We start from the raw sequence: 25,608 nt of genomic DNA, 5'->3' as shown, positions 1-25,608 counted from the left end.
AAATCTTGGCCTCTTAATTCTCTTCCCCTTCAACGATTTTGTCCTCCTTCTTATCTCTTTGACTCATACTCTTGACCTTATCATTATGAACCTGATAGTAGTCATCAGTTAGATTCATTAAACTATAACTTAATTAATAAATAGTAAACTGTAACCTGCCTTCACTGATCAAGCTCACTTTCTTTTTACAAAAACTTGCATATCTTCCAAGCATCATATAGTCTAAAAACACTGTTACAAGACCCCTTCATCATCCCTAGAGAGATTACCTCTGAACCTCTGATGTAAGAGTCTTAAGATGTTTGCCCAAGTTGTTTTTCTGGAACTTGGAGTCAGCTGTTATCCAGTATGAACTCTAGCTGGTTAAGACTGGTTGGGACTATCAGCCCTCCACCTGGGCATGTGAGAGTGTTAGATTGGTGACTTTTTGACATCAGAAGGCTCCAAATTCTACCCTCAGAACATGCTAATGCTGCCGTTTTCTGAATATGCAACCTATGAAGAAGCATGTAGCTTAGCTGCACCTGCCCAGAACAACGATTACCTTACCTTTTTCTTGTTTCCTGCCATTTTTTTTTCCCGGGCTCCCTACACCTCAGGCCACCCTACTTTATCCCATAAATATCCCAAGCCCCTGGTCTTTGGGGAGGTGGATTTGAGATTTGTTCTCCTGTCTCCTCGCGTGAGTGCCTTGTGAACAAACCCTCTCTCTGCTGCAAACTTCAGTGCCTCGGAGTTTGGCTTGTTGCGTGTGGGGCAAATAAACCTGGTTCAGTAACAATTACTCAAAATCGTGACCCTCGATAATCACAATTTAAAACATTTATTCCCAGAGCATCACCTCCTAACTTTCTAGGTTAGTGCTTTAAATATGCAAACTCAATCAGTCCTTTTGCCCCTCTGGAAACATTCATCTGATCATTTTTTCACTGAAACAGAAACTATTAGCTCCTCACTTCCCTCCTTAACTGGAACTTAAAGTCAATAGATAGTCATTTTAATATTTGTCTTGTTTATATATATATTTTAAATTTATTTTTTGTTGAGTTAACATTGGTTTATCACATTATATAAGTTTCATGTAGACAACATTATATTTCTACTTCTATACATGCTACAGCATGCTCACCACCAAACAGTTTACCGTTTTAAACTGTTTTGCTCTTTGCTGTATTTCCAGTTTTGGAACATTTTCAGCTATATAGTGGACACTCAAAAATATATATTGAATGAATGATTTTTTTCTTTGTATGAGCATTTTCTCTATTTCTGCCCTCTGAAACTTCACTAGTCATGTGTTAGAACTCCTTTCCTCTCATAATTCTTATTCTCTTTTTATTACTTTTGTACCTGTGCCCTTTTATGATAAATTACAGGTAGTTTCTGACTCTTCAGCTGTTTTGAATCTGCTTAAATGCATAAATTGTATTTCTTCTAAAGTGTTTGTATAGCATAGCTCTGAATGTTCATTTTAACCAATTTTTAAAGGAGCAATTACGTCATTTTTGACAGTTTCTTGTTCCTTAGCCTCATTTTGTCTATCTTTCATTTTGCTGATAAATTTATACCTTTAAAATATTATGGATCTGATGAATATCTTTATTTTTTGAGGAGCTGATTTTACTGTTCCTCCTTTCACCTGTCTCCCATTTACGTTGGGTTGTTACCTAAGTCTCTGCTTTGGATTGTGAGATTATGCTCAGTGGAACTTTATTCATAAGAGGACTTTGAAGCCTAGGGATAAGGGGTCTTCTCTCAGAGAGGACTTGGGTTGCTTTGGGAAGTTCCCGGAAGCATCAAGGAGGGAAGCCTTTCAACTAAATTCTTAGTCTCTCCCTCTCCCTTTTGTCCCTCCGGGCTATTGCCTTCCTTCACCTCTACCTCTCTTCCCTTCCCTTTTCCTTTGTCCATGTCTCCTTCCTCTCTTCCTGCTTTCTTCTTTCATACAGACAGAGCGAGTTCTAGACCAGAGTCCCATGAGGGCCACCCTTGGTTTACACCTCTGTTCGCCTGAGTGGCTTACTTGGTCGAGTGACCAAGATCCTCATTCCTGAGGGGAATGGGCTCCTGGTAAACAGGGGATTATCCAGGTGCTAAATATGTAGTTCCCTGCCCTAGCTGAAATTCGTAGAGGAGCTGTAATTTCCCCCTTCCTTCAGAGACCAGGTTGATGTAGGCAGGATTTCGTACCATTTTCCTCTGAAAATTGGGTTCTTTTCCTTCACCTACTGGTGGAGGCATATTTGGGGGTCTGAGTTCAGGAGTTCTCCCATGCAATTTCCCATCCTGTGTGTACACTTATGTTTGCCTCCTGATCCCCATGTTTGGTTCATGAAACCAAAGCTCAAGGCCACCAAGGATTTCTGACCATTTTGGTCTCTCAGTATTTCCTTTATTTGCCAGATATTTGGTGATTTTAAAGAATATTTAGGAAGTGTATCTGGCACTTTTACACTTGAGGATTTTTTAGCCATCCTAGTTCAAAACGGAAGTCTTCAGTTATTTCTTTATGCATAGAGTGTGATACTTTGGAGAAACAGAAGTCACTATTTGCAGAAAATAAAATCATCATCCTGGGCTGGGACTTGAGGCTAATCAGCTGCTGATTCCTTATTCTGAGCCATATGGGAGGGAACATGGGGTAGGGTCAGTATGTATGTGTGTGTGAGTGTATGTGTGAGAGTGTGTGAGATTGTTCAAGAGTGTGAATTTTGGTCAAGCTGTAGTCAGTATGGGGAGAGAGTACTCTCTGTTTCCTTCATACAGTTAATATTGACAGGAATAATACTAAGCATAGATGTCAGCTCTCAAAATAGCTAAACAACTTCACAATGTCCAAAATGTAGTAGAAACTCAAACTTTAAGTGCACAGGTGATGCTGAGGTTCACTCAAGGAACTGAATCTCAAAACATGTAGTGGCAGCTGGGATTTCAGCTCCTTTGAGAGGGCTGAAATTCTGCCCTACGCCCTGCCTGTCCGTCATTGATCAAGTCCTGACCATTTGGGACTGGATACTGTGGAGCTTGTGGTTTGACTTCCAGGGCTGGTTGCTGCAGAGGCTGTGGGTCAGTGTTGTATTATATGTGTCTGGTCATTGTATATTCAGTCTCTCAGCCTCTCCATCCACCCCCTTTTGATCATTCTCTAACTTGCAAGAGGTGGGTCAATTCAGGGAAGGGTAGAGATCCTGATCGTCACTGCTTAGGGATTGTTCCTTCATCTCCAAAGTCAATTGTATTGCAAGATCTTCTTGATCTTTTTGTAGCATCATGGCTATCATCTGATGAGAGAGTGGCTGTGCAGAAGAAGCACTGAAGACTATGGATACAACAGAATAGACCAGTATCATGACCACTTTGACAAAAACAAGAACAATTAGCAGTCCCTTTATTAGTTGTTTCAGAACCAAGGACTCCAATTGCCCAATGCAGGCCAACAAAACAAATCTTATAGGCTATAAGATCAGCCTTAGAGAGCCACATAGCTTTTTCTTTTAGGTGACGTATAGACTGTTCCACCTTGTTTCTTTCATTTATCCAAGCACAGCAAGAAATATTAACAATGGTACAAATGACTTAATGTCAAACTAATAAGAAACCTACAATAATGTGTTTTTTCATTACTATTTGTGTCAATAAGTTGAAACGGATCTGTATTCCACCTAGGATAGAGATGATATCATTAATAATTTTGCCAGAGTTAGTGATAAGTTTCTTATAGGATTTTCTGTTTGTCTGATTCTCACCAGTGGGAACACTGCTCAAATTGTTTGCCTAAACTATAAGTCAGTAATTTTTCCAAGTTGAATGCCAGGTAATCAAGAGTAGCCTCATTTTGGAGCTTACATCTGAGCTCAAAATTTCCAGCCATGGTAATTTATTAGAATTAGAGTCTCAGTGTACAGACAAGTGTCAGAGTGTGTGATGATTAGCTTGAGACAAACAGGTTCAGGCATCCTGGCCACAGAGGAGTAGTATCCAGTAAGGTCACATGGAGATCTAAGAAAAAAGGAGTTGTTCACAGAACAAGGTCAGAACCAAGGCCTTATGTTGGCCTGGGTTACAAATTTGGATCTCTTTTATTTTCTTCCAGTTAGCAAGTATTTGGCCCATTACCCTACCAAGGTTGTTGAATTCAAATTTAGAATTACCTAAGGTCTGATTAGTAGTTTATAATAATTGGTTCTTTTTCTGGAGACAAGGACACTAGCAAAGTCATAAGTTGATTTGTTCAAGGTAATTTGTCCATGTGGGTGAAAGCGGAAATCCTATCAGCTGTAGTCTCTTATGGTCTCATTTGATAATTTTGAAATTACCATAAAGGTCTGGTAATGCATGGCATATAGAGCAATCAGTAAGATGAAGGGCAGTGACTATTGTTTGGGATAATCTAAGAAAGGTGTTGGAATGAGTATGTTTTGATCTAACAAAATAAGGAGGGGAGCAAAGAAAAAAAGGGCCATTGTGGGTGAATAACACCAGGGATCTATAGAAAATGAGAAGAAGAATTATTATAAGCAAGTAGATATGAAGCAAAGCAGGAATTAGATAGGAACCTTGGTCTGATGTCTTGCGCAGAAGCTGTAGGCTGTCAGAGATTATCTGCTTATTCTGAAAGTTTTAGGTCAGCTATCTGATGCTACATTTTTTTTTAAAGCTTTACTCAGGTATAATTGACAAATAAAAATTGCATATATTTAAAGTGTACAACTTGATGTCTTGGTATATGTATATAGGATGAAATGATCACCACAGTCAAGCTAATTAACATATAACAAATTTATAGCTAATTAAAATATGTATCACTTCACATAGTTACTATATATGTGTATATATATTTCGGTGAGAACATTTAAGAGCTACCCTCTCAGCAAATTTCAAGTACAGCTGGATCCAACCAACTGTGGAATTGAAAATATTTGGAAAAAAATTCCAGAAAATTCCCCAAAGCAAAACTTAAACTTGCCATGCTCCTGCAACATTTTGCATGTATTTACAACTATTTACATAGCATTCACATTATGTTAGGTATTATGCATAATCTAGAGATGATTTAAAGTATGTAGGAGGAGCCAACAGGCACATGAAAAGATGTTCAACATCACTAATCATCAGAGAAATGTAAATCAAAACCACAGTGATGTATTTCCTCACACCTGTTAAAATAGCTATCATCAAAAACATCACAAATAATAAATGTTGGCTAGGTTGAGGAGTAAAATGAACCCTTGTAAACTGTTGATGAGAATGTAAACTGGTGTAGCTTTGCCCTGTGGCAGTATTGTAGCCAATGAGGTTTATCCAAGGTGGATTATTGCTAATTGAGAATGTAAATTGGTGAAGCCACTACTCGAAAACAGTATGAAGGTGCCTCAAAAGACTAAAAGTAAAAATACCATATGATCCAGCAATCCCACTCCTGAGTGTATATCAGAAGAAAATGAAAACACTATTTTGAAAAGATACATGCATCTCAGTGTTCATAGCAGCATTATTTACAATAGCCAAGATGTGAAAGCAACCTACATGTCCATCAACAGATGAGTGGATAAAGAAGATGTGGGATATATATATATATATATATATATATATATATATATATATATGAAATGAAATACTACTGAGCCATAAAAAAGAATGAAAATTTGCCTTTTGCAACACCCTGGATGGACCTGGAGATTATTATGATTAGAGAAATAAGTCAGACAGAGAAAGACAAATGCTGTATGCTATCACTTATATGTGGAATCCAAAAAATAAAACCAGCTAGTGAATATAATGAAACAGAAACAGACTCACATATATAGAGAATAAACTAGTGGTTACCAGCTGGAGAGCAAAGTGGGGAGGGGCAAGATAGCAGTAGGGGATTAGGAGTAAAATTAATAAACTAACTAGTGGTTACCAAAGGGGAAGGGGGTGTGGGGAGGGATAAATTAGGAGTTTGAGATTAACAGATACAAACTACTGTATATAAAATAAGCAACAAGGTCCTACTGTATACCACAGACAACTATATTCAATATCCTATAATAAACCATAATGGAAAATAATCTGAAAAAGAATATATATATATATATAACTGAATCACTTTGCTGTACACTAGAAACTAACACATTGTAAATCAACTATAATTCAAAATAAAACAAAAATGAAATCAAGCTAAAACATGAGTAACATGAGTATTAATGATAAAAATAAAATAAAAAACTACAATGATATATTGTACAGCACAGGGAATATAGCCAAAATTTTATAACTTCAAACAAAGTATAATCTGTAAACATTTTAAACCACTATGTTGTATACCTTGAAAGTAATATATTATTTTAAATCAACTATACCTCAAAAAAATTTAACACTTCTCCCATAGGTTAAAAAAAAGAAAAGAAAGAGCTGATAGTTTCTTTAAATATAATTTAAACTTATACCTGTTGAATAATTATAAAAATGCTTAAATTTTTTATTACCAATTTGTGCAAACAAAATTTCTCATTGAAGGTCTATATAAGAAATTGAAAATATCAAGAAAAATTCATAGGCAATTTTGTATAATTATTTTAAGCATGAAGTCTGATATAGATAAAAGAATATGGGGGCAAGCTAGTTTTTTTTTTTATTAAACACCTTGAGGATATTTTATTTGGAAGCTTTACACAAATTTAATATTTATAATGTTCCTCAAAGTTACTTTTTTTTTACTATTATATAATTTAATCATAATTTTATAATACAAGAAAAAATATTTTGCACCAAGCCCTCATATTTCCTTTAGTTTACTGAGTGTACAACAAAAATATTATTTTCCATGTGTGTTTGCCATAATGTAGAAAGGATTGGGAAACACTGTTTTAGGGAAACAACTATGCAGAGAAAATTTGATTAATAACAAAAATAAAGGGAGAATAAAGGCAGCCCATTTGAACATTGACCAACATGTATTAAGTGAGGAGGAAAGTTATAAAACAGTATGTATGGTTTATTTTCATTTTTGTAAGATAAAAACATTAAAACTAAAAAAGTAAAGTATATGGGACGAAGTGCATAGATTACATGCAAATACTATGCCATCTTTTATAAGAGTCTTGAGCATCTGTGGATTCTAGTATCCTAGGAGGGTCCTGGAACCAATCCCCCATGTATACTGGGGGATGACTGTATACAGTATTCTTAGCTATAGTCTCCAAATTGTACATAAGATCTCCAGAACTTACTTGTCTTGTATAACTGAAACTTTTTGCCCTGTGACTAATGTCTCCCCATTTCTCCCACCCCTTAACCCCTAACAACCACCATTTTACTCTGTGCTTCTATGAGTTTTGACTTTTTTAGATTTTACATATGAGTGAGATAGAGCAGTATTTATTTTTTCTGTATCTGGCATATTTCACTTGACATAATGTAAAATGTGATTCATTCATATTGTTGAAAATGGCAGGATTTTTTTAAAAGGCTGAGTAATATTCCACTGTATATACAGGCATACCTCCTTTTATTGTACTTGCTTTATTGAGCTTCACAGATATTGCATTTTTTTTTTTTTAACAAATTGAGGGGTTATGGCAGCCCTGCATCCAGCAAGTGTACTGGTGAATTTTTTTCTGACAGCATTTACTCACTTTTTGTCTCTGTGTCACACTTTGGTAATTCTTTGCAATATTTCAAACCCTCCACCAGCAAAAAGATTACAACTTCCTGAAAGTCCAGATGATGTTTAGCATTTTTTTTAACAATACAATATTTTAAAGTATTTTAAAATTGTTTTATATTGTGTACATTGTTTTTAAAAAGCACAATGCTATTGCACATTTAATAGACTACAGTATACTGTAAACATAACTTTATATGCCCTGGGAAATCAAAAGTTTTGTGTGAATAGATCACTCATCTGCCCTGCCTCCCTCCCTTTCTCTTTCCTGCATTTTCTTTAATTCTTTATATGAACGCGGGAAAGCAGGTATCTTCAAAATACTGATCTCATTTCCTAAAGTAGGACTGTTGGATCATTTGGTAGTTCTGTTTTTAATTTTTTTGAGGAGGCTTCATACAGTTTTCTATAATGGCTGTACCAATTTACATTTCCACCAAAAATGTACAACCGTTACCTTTTCTCCACATCATTTCCAACTCTTGTTATCTTTTTGAACTAGCCATTCTGAGGTGCTCTCTCATTGTGGTTTTGATTTGCATTTCCCTGATGTTAGTGTTGTTGAGCACTTTTTCATGTATCTGTTCCCTTTTGTATGTCTTCTTTTAAGAAATGCCTATTCAGAACCTTTGCCCATTTTTAATGGGGTTTAAAATCTTTTTTGGCGGGAGGAGGTAATTAGGTTTATTTATTTATTTATTTTTAGAGGAGGTACTGGGGATTGAACCCAGGACCTTCAGCACAGGACCTCGTGCATGCTAAGCATGCACTCTACTGCTTGAGCTATACCCTCCCTGCCTTTAATGGGTTTTTAACATTTTTTTTTTTTTTTGCTATTGAGTTGTTTTAGTTCCCTGTATATTTTGAATATTAATCACATATCACATATATGGTTTGCCAATCTTTTCTCCAATTATGTGTGCTGTCTTTTCATTCTGTTGTTTCCTTTGCTGTGCAAAAGCTTTTTCGTTTAATAGAAACTCATTGACTATTTTTGCTTTTATTGCCTGTGCTTTTGATGTCATACACAAAAAAGTCAATGTCCAGACCAATGTCAAGAAGTTTTTCTCTATGATTCCCTCTTAGTAGTTTTACTGTTTCAGTTCTTATGTTTAAATTATTAATCCATTTGAAATGATTATTGTATATGGTGTCAGATGAGTCCAACTTCATTGTTCTGCTTGTGGATATTTGTTTTCCAACATTTTCCAACACGATTTGTTGAAAAGATTATCCTTTTCCTATTTTATATTCTTGGCACACTTGTTGAACAACAGTTGACTGAAAATTTGTGGATTTATTCAGACTCTGTATTCTGATCCATTGGTCTGTGTTTATGCCAGTACCATACTTTATTGAAACCATACATTTATAATATAGTTTGAAATCGGGAAGTGTGATGCCCCCAGTTTTGTGTTTGCCCAAGATAGCTTTGGCTGTTTGTGATCTTTTTTAGCTTTATATGAATTTTAGGATTGCTTTTTCTATTTCTGTAAATAATGTCATTGGGATTTTGATAGCAATGGTATTGCATCTGTAAATCAACTACCATATTAATTCCTCCAGTCTATGAACATGGGATGTCTTTCCACATATCTTTCTTCTTTAATTTCCTCCATCAGTGTTTTATACTTTTCAGTGCACAAACCTTTCATGCCTTTGGTTAAATTTATAGCTAAGTATTTTATTTTATTTTGGTTTCTGTTGTACATGGGATGTTTTTCTAAATTTCATATTTGGATAATTTGTTATTTGAGTATAGAAAAGACCATAATTTTTGTATGTTGTGCTGTATCCTGAAACATTACTGAATTTGCTTACTAGTGTTAACAGTTTTTGTTGATGTTATTGTTTTGTTGAGTCATTAGGGTTTTCTACCCAAGTGATCATATTTAGATAGAGATAATTTTACTTATTCCTTTTTGTTTTAGATACATTTTGTTTCTTTTCATAGTTTAATCTCTCTGGTTAGAACTTCCAGTACTATGTTGAATAGAAGTGCTGAGGATGGTCATCCTTGTCTTGTTTAGGATCTTAGAGGAAAAACTTTCAGCTTTCCCCCATTGACTATGATGTTAGCTGTGGGCTTTTCATGGACAGTCTTTATTGTGGTAAGGTAAGTTTCTTCTATATATATGTATGTATATATAGAATATATATATGTTTGTGTGTGTGTGTATATATATATGTATTTTTATAATGAATGGGTGATGAAGTTTCTCAGATGCTTTTCTGCATCTACTGAGATGATCACGTGGTTTTTACTTTTCATTCTGTTAATGTGGAATATCACATTAATTAATTTGGAGAGGTTGAACTGTATTTGCATCACAATGATAAGTTCCACTAGATCATGGCATATAATTCTTTGAATATACTGTTGAATTTGGTTTGCTAGTACTGTATTGAGTAATTTGTATCTATGTTCATCAAGGATATTGGACTGCAATCTTCTTTTCTATGTGGTGTCTTTGTCTGGCTTTGGTATGACTGATGTGGTCATCATAAAATGAGCATGAATGTGTTCCCTTATCTTCTATTTTTTGGAAGAGCTTAAGAAGTATTAGTATTAATTCTTCATTAAGAAGGTCACCCAACTCGGGTGTAGAGTCTGCCCATGTAGTCCCAGCCAGACAGCACCCAGACCTGGGTTGTCACCTCAGGCGCATTTGTTGGCCGGTAGTCAGGACCACTGGGATTCCAGCCATGAGAGCAGATGCGGGCCAGCAGTCGCCCAGGGAAGACCCCTGAATGCAGGCCCAGGAGGTCTGAGTGCCCTTTATGCCTTTGTCCTTAACCAGCAGGGCCCTGACTTCGAGCACAAGCCGAACCCCTTGGACCCGAACCCCTCAAAGGCAGAATGAAAATGTGTTCCATGATCTTCACTTGGGCACCAAACAGATTCTTTTGTGTAGAGGAGCTTCCTGAAAATTCCCAGGCTTGTCACTCCAGGAATTCTGATGGGTTGGTCTGCCTGTGATGTGGCAAAGAATCTGCCTTCCTCCACCCCTACATTGACTGGGCAAAGAATAGCAGTGCCTGCCAAGGCCAAGGCACAAACCACGAAGTTGAATGCCCTTAGCAGAGACCTGATTGACAGGTCGTTCTGGAGACAGGAATGCGTTGCTGCCCTCAAAATGAGAGTATGTAGTGCGCTGTGTTGTGCAAAGGGATGAAGTGAGCAATGGTGTACTTGAAGGACAGGGGTGGTCAGAAACGTTGCGCCGTCCTCTGCAACCAGAGGGCAAGTAGTGCCTATTCTAAAATGAGCGTTGGGCGTTTTCTCCCATTAACGGTGCAGGAGCAGTGGAGCCACACCTTTCCTTCAGCCCCCCTGGATGAGCCGCGGAGACGCAGCTTGACACAGACACTGAGATCAAAGGTGCCGACGCCATATCATCTTAAGGGGTACCTGTCAGGTCAGACCCAGCCGGGCCAAGTCGGGGCTCCTGGGCAGTTGGGTTCATCCTTCTGGACATTTGGTCATCTGTCAACTGGGCTATCACAAATACCCTTCTCCGGTGTAGTGTAGGTCAAGTGAGATCAAGTGAGGTCTGGGTTCAGCGCATAGAAGTGTGAGAGTCAGCATCGTGGTCAACTGATAGATAAGTGGATCATGCAGCGGCTGCTCTGAAGACCGTCAGTTCTAACCTCGCTCTCCGTTTCAACCCGGCTGGAAGAATCGGAGCCTTTTTGACAAATCAGGCAAAAAGGACTCGTAAAGGAGGCCATCGCAGAGTCACCCCCCTCCCCGCAAAGCGACCCAAACCAAGAGCACAGGACATTTCCGGGGCGGAGTCTCAGGGGGGCGGAGCGCCCGACATGTCAGTGCCCTGGTGCAGCTAGTGGTCCGCTGGTGGGAGCCGAAATTTCCTGGGCTTTTGGGTTAAGGTTCTCCGCGGGCAACTCCGACTTCGGGAAAGCCGAGACCTTGACCCTGGAAGCGTAGCCCTAGAGGGCACGATTGTTGGGCCCCCTTGAGGCCTCTGAAAAGTAGTTTCCTACAGTGAAGTAGCCAGCACAGCCAGGGCTCTGGGGCAGCTGGGACAGCGCGCGAGGTCTACGGGGCGGAGCCTCGCAGGGGGCGGAGCCTTGAGTGAAGATATATTGTCAGGCGCGTTCCCAGCGGCTTCACTTGTCACATCTCTGGCCATCGGGCTTGGGTGCGTGAAGGGGTCGCCTGGCTGGCTTCGGTGAGCAGCGGCAGCGCCGGACGCCGTTCCCCCACGAGTCTGGACTGCGGGACTCCCGGCAGGAGCTCCCGGAGCTCGGAGGACTGGCCCCGCGTCGCGCCGTCCTGCGCCCCAAGATAACCCTCCCCGCCCAGGCTTGCATACTCTGAACGGGTGCGCAGGTCTTCGAGAGCTTTCCCAGCGTGCAGGACTGAGCCCTTCGTCGCCCTCTGCCAGGTCCCGGGAGCGCGGTCCCCCGCGCCGGTCGGTCGAGGTGATGGGCAGCCGGCCCCGCAGCCCCAGCGCCTACCCTGCGGACGCGCGGGGAGAGCAGGCCGGAGGCCCCAGCCCTGCCAAGCGCCGCCGAACGGAGGAGCCCGCCAGCCCCGGGTGGGAGGCGGCGTCCAGCCTGGGCGAGCTGACTGCGGCTCCGCCGTCGGGCTCGCTCACCTCCGTGGTGGTCCTGGCCACCGGCTGTGCCCTGTACCTGGCTCTAGACGACGTGGACCTGCTACTGCAGCCCGAGCCCACGTCCATGCTGAAAGTGTCTGTCGGAGATCGCACCCTCACACTGGTCCCTGAGGCCCTCGTGGACTCGGACGTCCAATTCCCATGGGGACAGGGCCTGGAACTGGTCGCCGTCCTGAGCGCTCCGGGGGAGTCCATCGCCCTGGAGCAGGGATTCTTCTGCTTAGCTGTCCCAGAAATTTCCGACCAAGAGGGGGCCGACGAGGAGCAGGAGGAGGAGGGTGAGGAGAAGGAGGGGGAGGAGGAGGAGGAGAAGGCGGCGGCAGCGGCTGCGGATGCTGAGTTCCTGTCGCCTGGGATGGAAGCTGCAGCCGGCTCAGTGGCAGGACTCGGCTATCCTGCAGGAAGGCTGTCGGGCCAGACCTCCAGGGCTGGGTGCCAGAGCCCTGGCCTGGGGCCTCCAAGCCTAGTCGGGAGAGAGGTTCTCCTCAGCACGACCAGCACCTGGACTCCCACCTCGCGGAGCCCTTCCCAGACACAAGCTCTACTTCCTTCTCCTTGTCCAGGTCCCCAGGAGCGCCCCCAACGCCCTCATGGTCCTCATCCCAAGGCCCGGAGACGCCTGATCCTGAAATGAACTCCTCTCGACCCCACTCTGCATCATTTCTCCCCAGCAGGCTGGGGACAGGGACAGAGTCTGCTGGGATTGGCTGTGTAGACATTGCCCAACGGGCAGGAATGACAGAGGTCAGAGCTGCGAGGATGCATGCTGCATGGCAGAATTTGGCATCAGTGGCTGACCTAAAACACTGAGACGGAAGGTCACCTGGGCCAAGGGAAGCCACTTGAAATACAGTGTCCTTGCAGACATCCAGATTGCTGCTTAGGTTTTCTCTAGGGAGGTCAGCCTTAAGCAGCTCTACCCCCTCCCCTCCCCCCAATTTCCCTTCAAACCTAAGCACCAGCACTTTTCTATAAAAAGCCATCCTTCCCCCAGCTCCCTACCACTGCCTCCCCCACCCCTGCCCTATTCCAGGGCCCCAATTCCCACCTACTGGAGTCAGTTACTCAATTTCTTTTGCTGACAGGGCTTTGGCCCTAGTGTCCCTGCTAGTTGATGACAACCCTGGACTCATGTGGAGCTTTGCTGGATGGTGGCTCTAGCCCCTCTGGGGGATATGGCCAGTGTTTGTAGGTGGATGAACGCTTGTGGGCTACAAAACACAGAATGGGGAACAAGGACCATGGGCTTTCCTGTGTTTGAATGACTCGGTTGGCCAATTGATCAACGCTGTTGCTGGGTTTGCGGGTTTCAATAAAAATGTTTTCTTCCAAAGAACCTACTGTTTCCCGTTCTTTTTCTTACCTATTTTTTTTTTTAAAGATTGAAGTATAGTCAATTACAAGTACAGTCAATCTCTTACAGCATAATGTTCCAGTCATACAGATACGTACATGTATTCGTTTTCATATTCTTGTTCATTAAAGATTATTACAAGAAATTGACTACACAGAAGAAATTTGTTTCTCTAATTTATTTTTTATATCTTCTTATCTATTTTAAATAGAAATCTCCTGTCATGGGAAAGTCAGCAATTCTGCAGAGTGTGTGTTTTTATAGCCCTTAGACTGCTCGTGTGTTTTGTGAATTGTCACTGGCATAAAGCACCATATCGCTCCCATGTTCGTCTGGTATCCTGCAAAAGGGCTGAATTTCTACAGTGGCTTCTCTGTTAGATTCTCTTGGTTGACCAATCAAGACTACAATACTTCCCAATCATGAGAAGACTGTCTTTTGTTTTCTCCACCTGCCTTTATCTGTCCTTCATATTTTGATTGGATCTTCCTTGCAATCCGATGTGATGTAGTTATCTCTGCCTATGCCTTATGCGAATGGAAATGCTTCTAGTTTACCTTTAATTATGATCCTTTTTGTAGTGGCTTTTAGGGAAGCCTTCTCTTATGGAAAAAGTTATTTTCCAGTCTTTCTGATCTTGAAAATTTTGAATTTCTGTCTTCTTTTGGGGGGAGGGGAAGTGGGGTTGTGTTGACTCCAAAGGCTTTCTCAAATTATTATAAAATTTAGGGTTTAATGGTTTATTGGTATCCCTAAGCCAGCTATGTGGACTGTTTGAGTAATTGGAGTCCATCCAGAACCCTGGTAAAAAAGAGCAAAAGACAGCAGTCTCGGTGCTTCTTGGACTGAAAAAAAAAATTGGATGCCCCTGGGAGGATGCGGGAAGAGAAAGTGGTCTAGGAAAAGCAGTTAGAGCAAGGTCATTGTAAAGGTTTTATGGATTGGTTGATGGATTGATTGGATTATTGTTTGAAATCAAGTTGCTTTACTGTTTCATAGGATTGTTAGGTATATAGCCCAGTGATTCAGTATTTTTTTAAGGAATTTTACTGATTATAGTCCATTACCACTAGTGACAAAGCCATGATTACAATTCCCTGTTTTCACGTTAGATTTATGTTCCTTATCAATTATACATCTAATAGTTGGTATTTTTTATTCCTTATTTATTTTTCCTCTCCCCCTGGGTATATAATAGTTTGTTTTCTGTAACTGTGATTTTTTTTCAGCATTGCTTATGCATTTGTTTCTGTTACTTTTTACATTCTGCTTGTAAGAATGTTTTGATTTAACAGCTTTAGAGAAGGGAATAACATTCCCCAGTTTCAATGAACAGCACATTTTGATTCCATTTAAGGATGAGTCCAAACAAAACTCTCATGTAAAAGTTGCTTCATTAAACTTCTGTGGCCAAAGATAATTACCAGTTTGCAAAACAGCAACTAGATTCATTTCTCTATGAATTTATCTAGTTCCCTTTCTATCTAGATCTCCCTCTGTTCTCCTGCCATTCTTTCTCCTCTGAACTTCCACTGACTCCTGTTTCCAATTCTCCTTGTCCAGGTCCCCTACCCTTTTCCCATCAAACCTCCAAAGAACCCCAAGTTGCCTGCTGTCTCTTAAAATTCACCCCCATGCCTCAGGTATTTATACAACTGTAGAGTTTAGACTTTGTACCTGAACTGAATTAGGAGCTATTGACAAAATTTCACTATATTCAAAGACCAGCTAATATTTATAGGAGAATTTAGAATTATTTTAGGTGCATAAGACCCAGAATTACCTGATGCATATCACTCATACACATATTGGTTAGAACTGCAGATGCTAATTTCCTGATGGTAATGCAGATTGAACTGACTCAGGAAAGGATCTACAGGATCTCTCTCACCACAGTATACCTAAGGGTCCAGCAACAAGCCTGAAAAGTTGGATAAAGTCTCCTAAAAACCATACCCGAAACATTTCCAAAAAAAGCAATACAACTCCTACTCTTTCTATATTAACCCCTGCCATTTTGGCTGACCCTCTTCAGTGGTTTAAATGTACCACACGGATGACCAGTATTTCAAATAACTCACAGATTTCCTTTATTTACCAACCTTTAAATGTAATCTTTTAGCCATTTGACTGGAAACATTCCTCCTACTCCGTGACAACACACTTACAAATATATCAAAGTAGAACTTACTTTAGACATCAAATTGTTATATTAAAAGCACACTAGAGGGACTATTTATTGAGGTTTCAGAGGACTTGTCTATTCATAAGCAATTGTCTCTTCTGAATATACCTTTGCATTCCCCACTGTATTTAACACATACCTCAGGTCAAGATCTTGACACCATATCTGACCCTCTATGGGCTAGAGATTTTACTGACATAGAACAATGGGAGAAGAAACTGTTTAGATACGTTTTACAAACCATTACCCAAACTTTCCCCAGTACTCCTTGAAACCAAAGGAAATGCTCAAATGTATAGTCAAATGCCTGATACACAAAGGTCTTCCCATCCACTGCCCTCATAACACTCCCATCTTGTAAGAAGAGTAACCAAACAGACAAGGGTGTTGATTTGTTCAAGACCTTAAGGTCATCGGCAAAACAGGTGTTCTTACTTCCTGACAGAAATTAACTCATATACAAGCCTATCTTCAATTCCACCTGAAGCCACTTGCTTCACTCCAATGAATCTTTGCTCTGCCTTTTTCCAATGTGCTTCTAGACCAAGACAGCCAATACCTTTTTGCCTTCACCTGGTGAACGATATCCCTGGACAGTCATGTCCCTGGAGCACACGGGAGCCCCTTCCTATTTCCCCCGGCCCTCGATCAAGACTTAAAAGGTCTACATTTGCCTTGTGATTCATTTCTTAACACAATATGGAAGATAATCTCCTACTTTGTTCAAAGAACAAGGAAGCCTATAAAAGGATTCCATTGACTTGCCCCAGCCTTAGCAATCAAGAGACATAAACTTTCAGAAATAAGTTATAGTTTTGCCAAAATACATTATTGAGGGTGAGATCCATCTCAGGAAGGAAAAACATTCTCTCTTGATAGACTAAAGACTATCCAAACATATCCTGGACTCCCCACAAAACACAATTAAGAGTATTTCTAGTATTAACTGAATATTGCAGACAATGAGTGCCAAGTTTTACCAAGATTGAAACACCTCTTTATGAATTGACCTAAGTCCTCAGTCAGAGATCCTCTTCTGGCGAATTCCAGTGTGAAGAGGACGTCTGTAAGCCGAAGAAGCCTACTCAACGACCCTTTTCTCTAGTTACTCCTAACTACTAAAAGCTCTTATGTTTATTTGTGCATAAGCAATCTGACAAGCCCTCAAGTTTTTAACTCACCTGGATGAGAACTGGTGAAAACTCTTTGCTCCCAAGAATTACTCAGACATAAAAAAGAATGAAATTTTGTAATTTTCCAAAATGTGTGTGAACCTGGAGTGTATTCTGCTTAGTGAAATAAGTTAGATATAGAAAGACAAATACTATATCTTACCCCTTATATATGTAATATAAAACGTGAAAGAAAGAATTGAATGTAATAAAAGAGGAACAGACTACCAGTCTAGAGGAAACCTAGTGGTTATCAGTGGGGAGAAGGACCATAAGGGTAGGAGTTAGAGACAGAAACTACTATGTATAAAATAAAGCAGCTTTAAGTATATACTCTACAGTACAAGGAGTACAGCCAATATTTTATAACAACTTTAAATGAAGCATATTCTATAAACATTGAATCAGTATGTTGTACACTTGAAATGAATATAAAATTATAAATTAACTGTTTTTCAAATATAAATATAAATAAATAAGAAAAACTCCATTTGTTGCCCCCAAATCTATAAGGAATTAAGAACTCTCTCCATTGACAGATGGATAAAGTCTGTGGTTTATGTATACGATGAAATATTATTAAGTGATTAAAAAAAAAGAACTTTGACCAAGCCATGAAAAGTTGTGAAGGAACCTCAAATGCATATTGTTAAGAAGAAGCCAGTTTGAAAAACTGCATACTCTATGCATCCAGCTAAATATATATCATTCTGAAATAGGTAAAAGTATGGAGACAGTTAAAAGATCTGTGTTTGCCAGGGGGTTCAGAGGGAATAGGGTGAATAGATGAAGTACAAGTGATCTGTAGGGTGGGGAAACTACCCTGTATGATACACTTGTATGCATGACATCATGCATTTGTCAAAATCCATAGAAGTATACACCACAAAGGGAGAGTGTTAATGTAAACTATGAACATGAGTTATAACGTATTACTATCAGTTTATCAATGATAACAAGCGTACCATAGAAATGCAAGATGTTAATAATAGGGGAAACTGTGTGGGAGAGGTGAGATACATGGAACTGTGAGCTGTCTGTTCAATTTTCAGTAATCTAAAATTGTCCTAAAAATAAATATGTTACTTTTAGAAGGTAAGGAAGAAAAACAATCCCTTTGAGAAGTTAACTTCATGGGTAAGATTTTTAAAAAATGAATATACATTTTAAAAGTTTGATATCCTCATGATTTAAAGGAAAGGGGAACCTGCTTGATGTACAAAAAATGAGGATTTTGTTAGAAGTCTGCCAGAGGCAAGTTGCATACATCAGTAAAATGGCCAGGGGAGTGTTTACCTGCTACCTCAACCTCTAAAAACAACCAAAAACATCGCTTCTAATACTCTCACCCTTGACCCCTTTGGAAAGTTTTATCCCATTTGTCATAGAGCAACAGCTGTCTGCAAAACTTGTTGATGCTTCTGCTGAATGAGTTCTAGCCTTCTTATTTGATTTTATTGTTCTTCATTCAATACAGACATTGTTGATGACAGAACACACACTTTTCAACCAGCCGATTAATATTTTCCAAAATACTATTACTTTCTCCCTCTCATATTACTATTCTTCACTACAACACTCTTAATCCAGCCACTCTCCCAGCTCTACCAAAAGAAGGGGAGACTCATGATTGTCTTACTTCAGTTAGGAAACTCTCTGTACTTGGCTCAAATTTACTAGAGACTCCTACTGAGACCCTGACCTAATATTATTTGTTGATGGATCATGTCTCAAAACTGAAACTGGAGGTTATCAAGCAGACTATTCTATCAGTAATCTAAACTCTCCTTTAGTATATAGTCTCCTACCTGAGGTAAAATCAGCCCAGATAACAGAACTTATTGCACTTACTACAGCTTGTCTACCAGCCAGGCCAGGAATTAAACATATACACATAGCAGGTGTGCTTTTGGTGTAGTACATGACTTCGGGCTGCTTTGGAAACAAAGGGAGTTTCTTGCCTCTGCTGTTCTTGCCTCAGAAGTGAACAAGTTAAGGAACTTCAAGATGTACTTCTGCTTCCTTGAGGTGGCTACGGGAAAAGCTGAACCCCAAGCAGAAGGAGACAATATGGAAGTTAAGATGCTCTAGCAGATCATTATGCCAAACAAGTAAACTTATCCAAAGTTAAATTTCCATAAATCCCTGGAGGAATTCAAAGCAGCCATTTTATTATATTAATGGATGGCCCCTGAAAAAGAAAAATGAAAAAAAATCTTTCACTCAGATAATATGTGGTGCTCTCAAGAGTTGCTAGCTGAAACCATGTGATTTCAATATATATATTGCTAAATTTCTTAAGAAACCACTCATAATGATATAGAAAAATGTGACTATCTTAAATCAGCATTAGTGGGAAAACCTTTTTAAAAAAGCCAACTCATTACAATAGCACAAAAAAGAATTAAATACTTAGAAATAACCTTTATCAAGAAGGCAAAAGACTATTATGTATTCCTGGCACCCATGTTGAAGATCAGTTTACTGTAAATATGCGGGTCTATTACTGAACTCTCTATTCTCTTCCTTGGGTCTATATGTCTGTTTTTATGCCAGTACCATACTGTTTTAATTATTGTAGATTTTTAATGTATTTTGAAATCAGAAAATTCTGATGCCTCCATCTTTGTGCTTGCTCAAGATTGCCTTTGCAATTTGGGGTCTTTTGTGGCTTCATAGGAATTTGAGGATTGTTTTTCCTATTTCTGTAAAGAATGTCATTGGGATTTTGATAGGCATGGCATTGAATCTGTAGAGCACTTTGGGCAATATGGATATTTTAACAATAGTAATTCTTCCAATCCATGAACATGGGATATCTTTCCATTTACCTTTGTTTTTTAATTTCCTCCGTCAATTTTTAATAATCTTCAGTGTACAAGTCTTTCACCTCTTTGGTTAAGTTTACTCATAAGTATTTTATTTTTTGTTCTGTTGCAAGTGGGATTGTTTTCTTAATTTTCTTCAGATACTTTCTAAGTTGTGTATAGAAATGCCACTTTTGTGTGTGTGTGTGTGTGTTTTGATTTTGCATCCTGCAGCTTCAGTGAATTTGTTTATTAGTGCTAACAGTTTTGTTGTTGTTGAGTCTTTACGGTTTTCTACCCACATGATCATATATAGATAGAAGTAATTGTACCTCTTCTTTCTGATTTGGATTCCTTTTATTTCTTTTTCTAGTTTGATTGCTTTGGCTAGAATTTCCCATACTGTGTTGAAGAGAAGTGGTGAGGATGGGCATCCTTGTTTTGTATGGGATCTTTGAAGAAGAGCTTTCAGTTTTCCTCCATTGTCTATGATACTAGCTGTGGAGTTTTCATATATCATCTTTATTATGGTAAGGTAAGTTCTTTCTATATCTATATTGTTAATATTTTTATCATGAATAGATGTTTAGCTTTTTCAAATTATTTCAAATATTCTGCATTTACTGAGCTGACCCTGTGGTTTTTAATCTTTCATTCTGTTAATCTGGTGAATCACATTGATTGATTTGGATATGTTGAACTGTCTTTGCATCCCAGGGATAAACCCCAATAGTCATGGCATATAATTTTTTGAATGTGTTGTTGAAGTTGGTTTGCGAGTATTTTATTGAGGATCTTTGCACCTAGGTCCTTCAGGGATATTGAATTGCAGTTTTAGTTCCTTGTAGTGTCTTTGCCTGGGTTTGGTATCAGAGTGATGGTGGCCTCATAAAATTAGTTTGAAAGTGTTCCTGCATCTTCCATTTTTAGTAAGAGTTTACGAAGGATAGGTGGTAATTCTTCTTTGACTGTTTGGTAAAATTAACACATGAAGCCATCTAGACCTAGGCTTTTCTTTGTTTACTAATTCAATCTCCTCATTTTTTATTGGTTTGTTCAGGCCTTTGATTTCTTCTTTTTTTTTTTTTAACTTTTTTTTATTGGATTATAGTCATTTTACAATGTTGTGTCAAATTCCAGTGTAGAGCACAATTTTTCAGTTATACATGAACATACATATATTCATTGTCACATTTTTTTTCACTGTGAGCTACCACAAGATCTTGTATATATTTCCCTGTGCTATACAGTATAATCTTGTTTATCTATTCTACATATGCCTGTCAGTATCTACAAATTTTGAACTTCCAGTCTATCCCTTCCCACCTCTCTCCTCCTTGGCAACCACAAATTTGCCTTCTATGTCTATGAGTCTGTTTCTGTTTTGTATTTATGTTCTTTTTTTAGATTCCACATATGAGCAATCTCATATGGTATTTTTCTTTCTCTTTCTGGCTTACTTCACTTAGAATGACATTCTCCAGGAACATCCATGTTGCTGCAAATGGCGTTATGTTGTTGGTTTTTATAGCTGAATAGTATTCCATTGTATAAATATAGCACATCTTCTTTATCCAGTCATCTGTTGATGGACATTTAGGCTGTTTCCATGTCTTGACTATTGGAAATAGTGCTGCTATGAACACTGGGGTGCAGGTGTCTTTTTGAAGTAGGGTTGATTTCTCCTTGATTCAGTTTTGGTAGGTTGTATGTTTCTAGGAATTTACTCATTTCTTCTAGGTTATGGAATTTGTTGGTGTATAATTGTTCATAATAGACCCTTGATATTCTTTTTTGTTTTTTTGTTTCTAAGATATCTACTGTAATGTCTCCTTTTAATTTATGATTTTATTTATCTGAATCTTCTCTCTTTTTTATTAGTCAAGCTCAGAGTTTGTTGATTTTGTTTATTGTTTGAAAAAACAAGTCAGTATTGTTGATTTTTCTATTGTTTTTCTATTCTCTATTTGATTTATTTTTGCTTCAATTTTTATTATTTCCTTCCTTCTTTTAACATTGGGCTTTGTTCTTCTTTTTATTGGTCTTTAGGTATGAAGTTAGGATGATTTCTTTCAGATCTTTCTTCTTTTTGATGTAGGTTTTTTGCTATAAACTTTTCTCTTACTACTGCTTTTGCTGCCTTCCATAAGTTTTGGTATGTTGTGCTTTTATTTTTGTTTGTCTTGAGATATTAAAAAATTATATTTTGATTTCCTCTTTGACCTAATGATTGTCTTAAGAGTGTTTAGTTTTGTTTCCACATATTTGTGAATTTTCCCCATTTTCTTATTGTTATTGATTTCTAGATTCATTCCATTGCGGTTGAAAAGAAACTTGGAATGATTTTAGTCTTAAATTTGGTAAGACTTGTTTTGTGACCTAACCTGTGATCTATCCTGGAGACTGTTTCACGTGTGCTTGAGAAGGATATGTATTCTTCTGCTGTTGGGTAAAAAGTTCTGTATATGTCTCTTATGTCCATTTGGTCTCTGTTGTTGTTCATTTATGCTGTTTTCTTATTAATTTTCAGACTGGATGATCTATCCATTATAGAGAATGAGGCATTAAAGTCTCCTCATGTTATTGTATCATATCTATTTCTCCCTTCATTTTTGTCAATATTTACATTATACATTTAAGTGATTTGATATTGGGTCATATACATTTATAATTGTTACATCTTTCTATTCAACTGACCTTATATTGTTATATAGTGATCTTCTTTGTCTCTTAAGAAAGTTTTGGCTCAAAAAAATAATTTTTCTCTGAAGTGGGTTTAGCTACCCCTGCTGTCTGTGGTTTATCATTTGCAAGGGATATCTTTCTTACCCCTTCACTTTCAACCTGTGTGTTTCCTTAAACCTAAAGTAAGTCTCTTGTAGACAGCTTACAGTTGGGTCTTGTTCTTTCACTCATTCAGCCATTTTCTCTCTCTTTTTTAATTGGGGAGTTAGTCTATTTACATTTAAAGTAATTATTGATAGGTAAGGACTTACTGTTGACATTTTTGTTAACTTTTTCTGCCTTTTGGTAGTTTTCTTGTTTTTCCCTTCTTTTCTTGTTGTGACATGATGATTTTCTGGAAGCAATGAGATTTGGTTTTTTTCTTTTTATCTTTTGTGTATCTACTATATATATGTGTGTGTGTGTTACACACACACACCAGACACACATTTTGGTGTGTTGTTACCATGGGGTTTGCATTGAACATTTTATAGTTATACCAATCTGTTTTAAGCTGAAACAACTTAACTTCAATCACTTGCAGAAACTATACTTTACCCACCCCTTCACTTTATATAACTGATGGCAGATTTTACTTTTTTCACATTGTTTTTCATTACAAATTTCTATGGTTATAGTTATTTTTGCAGTTTTTGTCTTCAAATTTATACACTATTGTTAAAATTGATCTATGTGCCACAATTACTCTATCACAATATTCTGTTTGTCTTTGTATTTACCTTTAGCAATGAGATTTATAGTTGAATTGCTTTTGCATTGTTGTTTAGCAGTTTTTCATTTCAACTTGAAGAAATTCCTTTAGCACATCTTTTTTTTTTTTTTTTTAATGGAAGTATTGGGGATAGAACCCAGGACCTTATGCATGCTAAGCATGCACTTTACCACTGAGCTATTGTCCTCCCCATCCCCCTTTAGCACTTCTTGTAAGGCAGGTCTAGTGGTGATGAATTCCCTCAGTTTTTGATTGAGAAAGTCTTTACCTATCCTTCATTCTTAAAGGATAGTTTTTTCAAGTAAAGTATTCTTGGTTGGTAGTTTTTTTTTTTTTCTTGAAGTACTTTGAATATATCATCATACTGTTTCCTGGCCTGGAAAATTTCTGCTGAGAAAACCTGATGGGCTTCCTTGTACATTACAAGTTGCTTTCAAAATTCTTTGTCTTTTGATAATTTAATTATTATGTATCTCAGTGTAGACCTCTTTGGAGACTTTTGGGCTTCATGATTCAAGATGCCCACTTTCCTTCCAATGGGAAGTTCTCAGTCATTATTTCTTTAAACAAGCGTTTTGACCCTTTCTTATCCTTCTGGAACTCCTATGATGTGTATCTTATTTCATTTGATGGTTTCACATAATCCTCATATGCTTTTTTCACTCCTTAATTATTTTTTCTTTTTGTCCCTCTAGCTAGATAATTTCAAAAGACCTCTCTTCAGGTTTTCTGACTATTTCTTCTACATAATTGAATCTTCTGTTAAGCTCTACCCTTGAATTTTTCAGTTTAGTCATTGTATTCTTTAGCTCCAGGATTTCTATTTGGTTCTTTTTTATGCTATTCCTTCATTAAAACTTCTCATTTTGTTTACATATTGTTTTCCTGATTTTATTTACTTGTCTACCTATCTTCTTTGGTGGCTTATTGAATTTCTTTAAGGTGATTATTTTGAATACTTTGTCAAGTAATTCACGGATTTCCATTTCATTAGGGTTTGTTATGAAGTTTTATTAGTTTCATTTTGGTGGTGTCCTGTTCATCTAATTCTTCATGATCCTTGTAGTTTCTCATTGATGTCTGTGACTCTGAAGAAGCAGACACCTCTTACAATCTTTACAGACTGGTTTTGCCAAGTAAATAACTTCTCCTACTGGGTCTTCAGAATGATGGGACTGCCTCTGGGACTCTAGTCAGGCAGGGCTGGAGCTGGATTACAGGGCTGCTTTTAGGGTCTGTAGTTGGGTCCATGGTCAATGACCTGTTACTGAGGGCATTAATGGAGTGGCTCTTCCTGTGTCCCTTGGTCAATAGGACTGGGGCAGGAGCTCAGACAAGTGGAGATGGAGCCAGGTTCATAGAGGGATGGGGCAGCTTCTGAATCTATAGCTGGTACTACATAATAGTCAGTGGGCCTCCACTGAAGCCTGCCTTGTCAAAGTACCCTCCTTGGTCTTGGGTTCTTACTGGTGTTTCACAGCCTCTTACCTAGTCCCAAAGTTCCTACAAAGGAGCTTTTGCTCATAGATGGCAGTCCAATCATTGTTTCTGTGAGAGTGAAGTGTCCTGGAGATTTCTTTTTCTGCTTTCCTATTGACATCATTCTTTAGCTGAATGTTTCTAAAGATTGACTTCTTCTAGAGGACTCTGAAGAGACTCAATGTGATGCCCCCTAGTGGAATAGTTTTTAAATTTTATTGAATTCTGAATTGTTTCTTTAGTTGTGAATATGAACATAAATATTAAGTTTCTGGAGTTTCATGTCTGTGTTTATTGTTAACAGTAACTGATAAGGTTTCTTCCAATGAGGTTCAAGAGCATATTTTTAAAATATCTCTTCTAATAGATGAAACTCCTGGCTAAAGATCATAAAGAGGCTTTTTAGGAAGACTTGGTTGAAAGGTGACTTAAACTTCGGGGGATAAGACTAGATGTATATAGGAGTTGTCTGCAATATTTTTCCATGTCTACACACAATAAGGTATAATCTAGAATTGAAGGTGAAATTCCTGAACTCATGGACTTTCCAGTTACCAATTCATAGAGTGATAAACAATGTGTCCCTAAGGCAGTGGGAAGTGTGGCCTCATAAGATCCAGTAGAAGTACATTTGGCCAAGGGAGTGCAAAGTTTTCTTAAAGTTTTTCTAATTTCAATTTAAGGATGCCATTAGTGCTATTAACCTCTCTAAGAGATTGAGGTTGGTAAGGACAGTAAGTTCTTAAGTAAGGGGCAACGCCTTAGAGAACTCTTTTACGATGGTTCCTGTAAAGTATGTCCCTTGGTCACTGATATGCTTCTGGTTGGAAATACAATATCAAGCAGATTTTCAGCAATTGTGA

The sequence above is a fragment of the Camelus bactrianus genome, chromosome 1 (genome assembly GCF_048773025.1).
Source record: "Camelus bactrianus isolate YW-2024 breed Bactrian camel chromosome 1, ASM4877302v1, whole genome shotgun sequence".
NCBI lineage: Eukaryota > Metazoa > Chordata > Mammalia > Artiodactyla > Camelidae > Camelus > Camelus bactrianus.
Note: the sequence above shows the minus strand (reverse complement) of the source record.